General features: G+C 35.3%; 1 non-coding gene across 1 annotated transcript; it reads right to left on the bottom strand.

Annotated features, from left to right (window-relative positions):
• Positions 1–8,211: 8,211 nt before the first annotated feature.
• TRNAG-CCC (transfer RNA glycine (anticodon CCC)) lies at positions 8,212–8,284 on the bottom strand. Its single transcript has one exon. It is a non-coding gene; the product is annotated as a tRNA-Gly (tRNA).
• Positions 8,285–11,375: the final 3,091 nt, after the last annotated feature.

The raw sequence follows: 11,375 nt of genomic DNA, 5'->3' as shown, positions 1-11,375 counted from the left end.
CCTTCCAATGCTCTGGAATACACCATACTGCTCACCTGTTTATGAAGTAGTGCAAATGGAAGGACAGAGATTAACTGATTCCCTCTGAGATTAGATAGTGAATTTTACTTGCAAGGATATCTTGTTTTCCTTCCATTTGAGAGATGTTTCAAGCTGATTAGTGAAACTACAATAACAATATAATACCTTCTGTCAGAAAGCTTGCTGAATCCTGTTTTTAAAGACTTAAATTGCAGATCTTTATTAGCTTTGCCAGTCTGTTCTGACAGCTTGATATTAGAGTAGACATTAAAAATAATAATAATAATTAGAAGATACTTTTTGACCTTGGGCCAAAATGAGAAATAAGATTTCCTTATTTAAATTATGGATATTATACTTTTCAGAGAATTTGTTAAATGTTTCTTTGAATTACATGGAAAAGCAAAAATACTTTATGCTTATAATGTTTACCATCCAGGGGCCAATCTTCTCACCTAATAAAAATATATTTTTTATTAAATCTCAATGTAATTACATGGTAATAAAAAAAATGTGGGGCCATCAAACTTTTAAATGACTCTAATAACAACATATAACTGAGTTTTGTAATTTTTCCAAAGGAAAGATTGTGATTCTGGATGAGGTGAGGGTGTGATGAATAAGAAAACTTTATGCAAAGTCAAATTCATTAATCATATGTTGGAAAAAAAGGCAGAGTTGCAGTAGAAGTCTTTCATAAAAGTACAGAACAAGATGAGGCTTCCCTGGTTGCTCAGTGGTAAAGAATCTGCTTGTCAGTGCAGGAGATTAGAGTTTGATCCCTGATTCAAGGAGATCCCCTAGAGAAGGGAACGGCAACCCATTCCAGTATTCTTGCCCGGAAAATCCCATGGACATGAGAGCCTGGTGGGGTATAGTCCATGGTGTCACAAAGAGTTCGACATGATCTAGCAACTGAGCATATTTCTCATTTAGCTCATGACCCTATGTATAGAAGGAAATTAGCTTTCAAAAGTAAATCTTGTCATTCCTCAATTTTTTTTTTTTTTTTAAGATGGAAGACTCTCTCTGTAAAACACAAATTCTGCTTTCCCAGGCAGAATTGACAGAGAATCTCCTTTTCATGGAGACTCTGAAGTAGAAAGATTTTTGACATAGTCCAATCAGTATACTCTCAACTAGTTCTACTTATCTGAAATTAAAATACAGCAGGACAGAAGAACAAAAGTTCTTGGGAATCCTGTAACTTTCACTGACTATCTTTTCTTGCATGTAATCTACTCCCCAAGAACTGAGAAGAAGAATTCACAGGAGTAGCAGGATGAAAAGACAGCTCAAAGGAGGGGGAAAAAATCAATGGGGGAAAAAAAAAAATCAATGTGAAAGTTGTAAAAGCTACACCAATTAGCTCTCTAATATATGGCCTTTTGAAGTGCCAAAGAGGATTTTTAAGTGCTACTTTTTATTTTTATTCGAATGGACTCACTGCTAATGGTACGGAAGCAATCATGTGAAACCAAAAAGACAAAACCCCAAAAAGAGCCTTCAGAAGCTAAAGAAGTATTTATAGTTTATATAATGGATCCTTTATAATCATACACAGTTTTTCTTGCTTCTTGTGGGCCAACTTTCAGTATATGTGAACATGTGACTCTCCAAGGCGTCTTAATCTCTTGAACAGGGCAAAAGATCAGAATACAGGCCATAATTTGGATCATTCTCTGATATTCTGGAATATACTCATATTCCTTTACTCTAACACAGTATCAGTAAGGAGTTTAACTTTTCGATAAGAGTACTTTGGGTCACAGACATCATAAGAATGAAACCTTATTATTATTCTTCAAACTCCATTTAGGTTCTCTCATGTCTGATGAAGAGTATATATAAGCAGCTGAAAAAAACAGTGTTTCTTATTCACTGTAAATCATGCTCCCCTAATTAAACTCTTACTTATGAAGATGAAAAAGATGAAAAAGTTATACTAGGGATAATAAACTATGCTCAATGTCTAAGTAATAACATTCATTTATATCATCTTTACCATAGTTCAACACTGTTCTAAGTGTTTGCTACTTTGTCAATTCCTTTAATCCTTACAACCACCCTTTGAGGCAGGAAATATCATTATTATCCCCATTTATGGATGAGGATGCAGTCACACAGGGAGTCGATAACTGGCCCAGAGTCACATGAGTAAGTGACACAATCGTGTTTCATACAGGCTGTTTGGCTCTGTGCTCTTAAGCATTCAGCTGCTTTTCAATGAAATGTCCTTTGATTGCTAAAAATCATATGGATTTATTTTATTTAGGTTAGAATCACTAAAGTGGCATGCTGACAACTATGTGCCTCAGAAATCCATGGATTCTCAGCAATCCCACTGCTGGGCATACACACCGAGGAAACAAGAATTGAAAGAGAAACATGTACCCCAACGTTCATCGCAGCACTGTTTATAATAGCCAGGACATGGAAACAACCTAGATGTCCATCAGCAGATGAATGGATAAGAAAGCTGTGGTACATATACACAATGGAGTATTACTCAGCCATTAAAAAGAATACATTTGAATCAGTTCTAATGAGGTGGATGAAACTGGAGCCGATTATACAGAGTGAAGTAAGCCAGAAAGAAAAACACCAATACAGTATACTAACACATATATATGGAATTTAGAAAGATGGTAATGATAACCCTCTATGCGAGACAGCAAAAGAGACACAGATGTATAGAATGGACTTTTGGACTCTGAGGGAGAGGGAGAGGGTGGGATGATTTGGGAGAATGGCATTGAAACATATATACTATCATGTAAGAAACGAATCGCCAGTCTATGTTCGATACAGGATACAGGATGCTTGGGGCTGGTGCACGGGGATGATCTAGAGAGATGATATGGGGTGGGAGGTGGGAGGGGGGTTCAGGACTGGGAACTCACGTACACCCATGGCTGATTCATGTCAATGTATGGCAAAACCAATACAGTATTGTAAAGCAAAGTAAAGTAAAAATTAAAATTAAAATAAAATAAATAAAATGGTAAAAAAAATCCATGGATTCTAAATCACTATATTGGAAATAACAGAATTGATTAAAAAAATATTTGTGCTATTTACACTAAAAGTTTCACAGAAGTGACAGGAAGAGAGCAGGAATTAAATAATCACCTGTTGAAGAAGTAATTAAATAGGGAAGCCCTGGTGTGTGTGGTTAAAACAAGAAAAGGGATGTTCTGTCCTTTTCCAACTTTGGACCACTGTCTCTGAGCCTAAGAAGTAGTACAGATTACCTGGAGAGAACCATCTCTAAAACTACGGTAGACTCCTCATGAGGAACCACGTAAGGAAGAAGACAATCATGCCAGCTATCTGAAGGGTCTAAAGAAAAACACGCCAACTTGGAATTCTACATCCATTCAAATTTTCCCTCAAAAATGAGAGAGAAATACTATCAAAAGCAGATAGAAACTGAGTGCTTTCATCACCAGCACATCTGCCTTGCAAGAAAGGATTTTAAAGTTTATTAGGCAGATGATATATGTCAGAAACTTTAATCTACACAAAGAAAATAGGAGTTAGAGAAGGCGTAACTGAATGGAAATAGGATATTTTACTTTTCCTATTTTGAATTGATATAAAAGGTGGCTATTTGTCTGCAGTCATAATAACAAAGTATGGATGATTATTATATCATATGGATAACTGAAATGGATGGCAACAATAGAAAATGTGATGGGAAGGAAGATGGGAGAATTAGGGATTCTTTCTTGTAAGGTACATGGACTATTTGAGAAGTGATACAGTATTTTTCACGGGTAGACTTAAATTAGTTAAAATATATATATATTGTAAACTATAGGGGAAACAGCTATATTTTTTAAACTATATTTCATACACTGTTGATAAAGTAAAAACATACAAATGCACAAATAAATAAAAGAATTAAGAAAAAGTAGGATTCGGATGGAAAAGCAAATACAAATGCAAAGAATAGAGTTACAAACATGGTAGTCATTAATCCAAATATATTAATAATTACATTATGAATTTCATGATATAGATATAAAAAGACAGACTATAAAAAGTGGATAAATAAACAATACCCAATACTATGCTGTATAAGGAGCCATATTATTTTCAGACAATGAAGACATTAGAACAAGAACATTATCATTTACACAGCCAGCAAGGGAGTGTAAAAATATCTGAGACCAAAACATGTAGAATTGAAAAGAGAAACAGAAAAAAGTGCTAATGTCATTGAGCCTCAATATCCCTTTCTTAATAAGTAAATAGGTGGGAGCTAAAAATCAGTAAAGTATAGATAGCTTGATATTATAAATTAACTTAATTCTAACTAACAATAAAAGAATACATTTTTCTCTAGCCTACATAGAACATTCACAAAGACATACAACAGGGGAATTAAACTAGAAATCAATAACAAAAAGATAGTTGAAAAATCTTCAAATATAAGAAATTTAAGAGACATATGAATCGATGAAAATATCTCAATAAAAATATAAAAAAAAACTATGAACTAAATTAAAACAAGTAAAATATAAAAATCTGTGGAATGCAGTGAAAGTAATGCTTGGGGGAAATCTTATAGCATTAAATACATACATTAGAAAAGATATAAAATCAATAAACAAGCAATCACCTAAAGAAACTAGAGAAATAAAAGCAAGTTAAGCATAAATCAAATAGAATAAAAGAAATAGCAAAATTGGAGTGAAAATCAATAAAATTGAAGACAGGAAAATAAAATATATATTTTTTAAGTTGGTTCTTTGAAAAGAAATAAATATATATATAAAAGAAATATATATAAATATATATAAAATAAATATATATATAAAAGAAAAAATTAATATATCTATAGTCAGATTAAGCCCCCTACTCTCACACACACAAAAAAATTTAGAATATCATATGAATATCATCTCTCTCCACACCAATTTAGTATTACTCTGAAGCCCTACCTACAGCAATTAAGACAAAAAAAAATTTTAAAAACACTGTGGATTTGAAAGGAAGACATGGCTGTATTTTATTTGCATATGAAATTATTATCTATACAGAAAATCCTAGATAATCTACAAAATTCCTGTAACTAACATGTGATTATAGCAAGTATGCAAAACAAAAGATATATAATATTTATTAATAGTTTTTCTGTATACCAGCTGTGAACAATTGGAATTTAAAATTAAAAGATAAAATTTACAATTGCACCAAAAAGAGAAAAATAATTAGGGCAAATCTTGTTTGTAAAAAATCTATAAAACATTGATGAAACAAATCAAAGAGGACCTAAATAAATAAATACAAAGTTTTATTTAAATACAGAGTTTTTCCATTCTCATGCACTGGAGTATATTGCTATTGTGTCAATATTTACCTATTTGGGCTTCTTATTTGGGCTTCCCTGATAGCTCAGTTGGTAAAGAATCTGCCTGCAATCTGCCTGCAAGGAGACCCTGGTTCGATTCCTGGGTTGGGAAGATCCCCTGGAGAAGGGAAAGGCTCTCCACTCCAGTATTCTGGCCTGGAGAATTCCACCGACTGTATGGTCCATGGGGTCACAAACAGTGGGACACAGCTGAGCGACCTTCACTTCATTTACCTATCTGATGTGTAGATTCCATGTACTAACAATGAAGGTACCAATAAACTATTTCTACAGACTCTAACGTTCATATAAAAATGGAAACAATATAGAATATTCAACACAATACTGAAGTAGAACAGCAAAGTTGCAGAACTCACCCTCATGAATGGAGATGTGCAGCTACAGGTACCAAGGGTCATATTAGTGAAAGAAACAACTAATGAAAAGAACAGGTCCGTGTGGTAATGAGTTCCAGTTGGAGACATTAGTTTGAACTCACGCTTAGCTTAATATAGAAACTAAAGGCTACACATAGAGATATTTATAGACATGTGCACATACACAGGTTGTGTACACACCTGTATTTCCTCGATCTCCCTGCTTTCATTGTTGTTCTGTCGCCCAGTAACGTCCGACTCTTTGCGACCAGATGTGCTGCAGTATGCCAAGCTTTCCTGCCCCAGCTACTGCTACTGCTAAGTCACTTCAGTCGTGTCTGACTCTGTGCGACCCCATAGACGGCAGCTCACCAGGCTCCCCCTTCCCTGGGATTCTCCAGGCAAGAACACTGGAGTGGGTTGCCATTGCCTTCTCCAATGTGTGAAAGTGAAATCGCTCAGTCGTGTCTGACTCTTCGGGACCCCACGGACTGCAGCCTACCAGGCTCCTCCGTCCATGGGATTTTCCAGGCAAGAGTACTGGAGTGGGTTGCCATTGCCTTCTCCATTCCTGCCCCAGAGTTTGCTCCAACTCATGTTCGTTGAGTTGGTGATGTCATCCAACAATCGCATCTTCTGTCGCCCCCTTTTCCTCCTGCCCTCAATCTTTCCCAGCATCAGGGTCTTTTCCAATGAGTCAGCTCTTCACATCAGGTTGCCAAAATATTACAGCTTCAGCTTTAGCATCAGTTCTTCCGATGAATATTCAGGGTTGATTTTCTTTAGGATTGACTGGTTGGATTTCCTGTGTTTGATCTCCATGCTTAGAGGGCCTAAACTAAATGGCCACCAATGATAATGAGCACATGTAGTGCTGCAGTCTCGGTTTCTATTACCATCCTTAACTAAAGGAATTCAGGCTTGCTGGAGACATGAGCCTAGAGTATCTTGTACTATCTTATAATGCCAGAAAGTAAGAAATTGCTAGCAAACAAACACAATGAAAGGGATTTCAAAGGGAAACAGGAGCCAAGTCAAAAAGGTCCCCCCCCATTCCAATATAAGCTTTTAACAATAAGGAAAACAGGGTGTGGAGTATATAGGAACTCCGTGTACTATTTTTCACATTTTTTTCTTTAAATCTAAAGCTATTTTAAAATATGTAAATTATTGTTATTATTTAAGCAATCACTGCAGGGAAATTGTATTTTGGTTGAGATTATATCTCAAAACCTGAACATGCATGAATGCTATAATTAGAAAAGGCTACTTAAGAAAACATAATTACCTAGAAGGAGTCTATATTATGTGTAGGCATACAACTACATCCATGTCACCTTTGGCTTCTAATTACTATATTTGCTTAAAAAGGACTATTCAATAATATATTCATTGAGATTATTAAAAATTAATAGTATTTTAAAAGAAAGAAAACCGGTGATTATGTAAGTGTTCCTCAGACCATTCAAATGAAATTCTCAGATTTCTATTGACCCCCAAGCTGGGTCTTGGCACTTGTTCCCCCCTGAATTATCTGCATAAGAGTAGAATAGAAATAACCACCTTAATTAAGATCACATTATTTCTTTTTTGACTTAATATTTTATTGTCAATCCTTTTAATAAGGCTATCCTAGAGTCATAGCTTCATTTTAATGGGCATAGGAAAAGATGAGAAGGAATATGACTTAGATAGCAATTAGATTTAATATGTAATAAGAGAATAATTAGTAGCAGCCAGATCCCTGTTACTATACTTTACATAATTTCACACCCCTGGGAAATCAAGCCTTTCCAGATCTATGGCATTCATACTGGTTCCTTACATTTAGTCTTTTACAATCTACATGCTATTAGTCAGATAGCTAGTTCTGACAGGGACAAAAACGCAGTAACAACAAGAAGCAGAAAGTAGCAGGAAATAAGGCCCATCTAAAGTGCCCCATGCAGTGGTTATTCCAGACTTTCCTCTTTGTATCTAGTTGACAAATTCTCTTATCCTACTATGCCTACATTTACTCATCAGTAAAATGCACACAGGCCTTGAGCCTAACTTAAGTGTGTTATCTGTGAATTAACCTACAAAATATATGTGAAACACTCAATATACACTGTGTTTTCTATCAGTGTCAAATACTGGAATTTCCTTAGATTTATCAGGATTAACTACTAGCAAAATATTGGGATAAAACAGAAATTGGGGGCCAAAATCAGGAGTATTAACTCAAAAAAAAAAAAAAATACATGAGAAGTTGATAACATTAAGAAGGGTTTCACACATAGTGCTAGGTTGCAATCTCTTTATTTCTCTAGATTCATCTTCTTTTTTTTTAACATTTATTTATTTGACTGTGCTGGGTCTTAGTTGTGGCACTGGGGTCTTCAGTCTTCTTTGCCACATGGGGAATCTTTAGTTGTGGTTTGCAAACTCTTAGTTGTGGCATGTGGGATCTAGTTCCCTGACCAGGGATTGAACCTGGGTCCCCTGCATTGGGAGCACAGAGTCTCAGCCACTGAACTACCAGGGAAGTCCCTGTCCTTCTTTTGAAAAGTAAGTTTAGTAATGAGTAAAAGGTAATACACCTAGGCTATTTTAGAAATTTTACAAAAAGTAAAATAATATGGAGGCAAAAAAAATGAGCAATCACACATACTCATACCACCCAGAGATATCCATATATAAAAGTTCATGTCAGCCAGAATGCTGAGGTATAAATAAACCCCCACATCACAGTGACTCAGTGGAATATAGGCTCATTACCAACTGTGGCTACAATTCCTTGGGGAGTAGAGGGTTCACCTTTGATCAGCCAAATCAAGTGGCTCAGGATCCCTACCTTCAAGAGGATAAGTCATGTGATTCTATCATATGTTGGGAAAAACTAAATGATACTATCTGATGCTCCTTGGAAGAAAAACTATGGCAAACCTAGACAGTGTGCTAAAAGGCAGAGACATCATTTGCCAACAAATGTCTGTATAGCCAAAGCTATGGTTTTTCCAGTAGTCATACACGGAGATGAGAGTTGGACCATGAAGAAGGCTAAGAGCCGAAGAATTGATATTTCTGAACTGTGGTGCTGGAGAAGACTCTTGAGAGTCCCCTGGACTGCAAGGAGATCTAACCAGTCCATTCTAAAGGAAATCAATACCAAGTATTCACTGTAAGGACTGATGCTGAAGCTGAAGTTCCAATACTTTGGCCACATGATGCAAAGAGCTGATTCATTGGAAAAGACCCTGATGCTGGGAAAGATTGAAGGCAGGAGGAAAAGTGAGGGACAGAGGATAAGATGGTTGGATGATATCACCAAATCAATGGACATCAGTGAGCAAACTCTGGGAAACAGTGAAGGGCAAGGAAGCCTGGCATGCTGCAGTCCATGGGGTCGCAAAGAGTCAGACATGACTGAGTGACTGAATAATTATCTGGTGTAACTCTTTCAACTTATTTCTATTTTATGTATATTTGCACTTATGCTTGTTTTGATCTCTATTTAAACAAAGTTGAGAACATACATTATTATAATTTTTAATTTACAACCTTGGGGAAACACACTCACATATATATATATATATATATATATATATAGTCAATGATTTACAAGTATTATGCAATCAGATTTGTTTTATAAAGATTTTGGAGAAAACCTCTCTGACAAGGTGACATGTAAAGGATGATCAATGACTGGAAAGCAGTGAGAAGAGAGGAATGCACATAGTTTCCAGGATTTGAGTTCTCCAAGCAGAATAAATAGCAAGTGCTGAGACTCTTGAGATGTGAATTGCTTGGGAAGTAGAAAGAAGAGCAAGGAAGCTCCTGTAATGAAAGTGAGGAAGGGGACAGCATCATATGGTGCCCAGGAGATCGTGGGGTGAAGAGGATGCCCTATAAAGATAACATAAAGCCTTGTAGGCTGCGACAGGACGTCAAATTTTATCAAGGGAGAACCCAGCAGAAGGATTTGGGCAGAGACCCTATGGAAAGGTTTGAATTGCATTCTTTGATTTCTAGTGGCAATGAATTTTTCATAAGCATATTGTATACATTAATTTTGAATATTTGTAAGCAAATTTTATTTGGGTCCATTAACTACTTTCATCATTTTTGGATTTTTTTTTTCTTTTTTTGGCTGCACTTTGCGGCATGTGGGACCTTAGTTCTCCAAGCAGGGACTGAACCCTTACCCCATGCATTGGAAGCACAGAGTCTTAACCACTGGACTGCCAGGGAGGTTCTGATTTTTTTCTTTTCATTTTTATATTTGTCTTTTAATTTTTTGTCTTGTATGAATTAAAGTCTACAAACTTTTTCCATTTTATTTGTAATTTATTTCAATATAATTTATCTATATGCTCTTTAAAGATTTTTATATAATGGAAAAGATTTCATCTTCACTTAATTCCAACAAATAGAATTCCTTTCTTTATAATTCAGAAATAAAACACTGTAAAGAAGATAAAAATCACTCAGAATATTACTTCAAAGTGATGACAAAATAAGATTTTAAGGCTAGCTTTTGATACATATTATTTTTGAATTATTATTTTTTAAGCTGATTTTTGCCTCACTCTATCAGTGGGACTGCATGTTAGTAACTGGGAGCCTTCTGGCTGTGCAAGTCTTTCTTCCACAAAGAAGCCATCAGATGATTTGTGGGAAGAATTCATATAATTAGTTTTCTGTTTTGTTACTAAGGCAAATTATATGCTTTATACTGTTCCAGAACAATTGGAAATATCACAGGTTATATGTCTGTTTAAATGTAATTTTGACAGTTCTGCTATTTTCCTGCTGATTATTCATCCTAGTATATATGGCAAGCATGATCTACCTTGCCTTCTTTTCTTGATAGCATAGCAATTATTACTGATAATTTAAACACTGTTTCATTATTTTGATTTCTAAGAACCTACTAAGTTGAAAGAAAATTCAACTGATTAATTTGGTGTAAACTGGAAGGATCATGCTCTCTCAACTTACTCAAACCGCCTTTTCCATTTCCCAGAGACACTGTGTGCCCTTGTTCAAATCCATTTTTCATATTTCACTTTACATGTATTTGCAAATAGCATATGCGCATGTATTAGTGCACTTATGTTTTATTTTCACTGTGTTTTAACTGGTAAATACTTTCATATGACAATGTTTTCTTATTTTCAATTTTATATTTTGGTGTATCATCATAAATTTTAATAAATTATCTATAAGCAGTCCATAATATTTTATTTTCTTTTTAGAGTTAAGAGTTTGAAAAAGTATATATCAAAAACCTTGATGATATTTAGATATCTTATACCAAGTAACAGTTTTTGAATCTGATTACATTGTGATGGATATTCTTCTGTTTTTGTTTAGATTCTAAGTCACATCCAATTCTTTGCGATCCCAGGGACTGTAACCCTCCACACTCTTCTGTCCATGGAATTTCCCAGGCAAGAATATTGGAGTGGGTTGCCATTTCCTTTTCCAGGGGATGTTCCCAAACCAGGGATCAAACCCACGTCTCAAGGATTGGCAGGTGGATTCTTTACTGCTGAGCCATTAGGGAAACCCAAATCCTTCTGGAGGAGATGCATTAAACATACAGGTAAAATATGACATACAAATTAAGGAGC

The sequence above is a fragment of the Capricornis sumatraensis genome, chromosome 21 (genome assembly GCF_032405125.1).
Source record: "Capricornis sumatraensis isolate serow.1 chromosome 21, serow.2, whole genome shotgun sequence".
Lineage (NCBI taxonomy): Eukaryota > Metazoa > Chordata > Mammalia > Artiodactyla > Bovidae > Capricornis > Capricornis sumatraensis.
The sequence above is the reverse complement of the archived record's forward strand: the minus strand, read 5'-3'. Positions and strand labels throughout refer to the sequence as shown.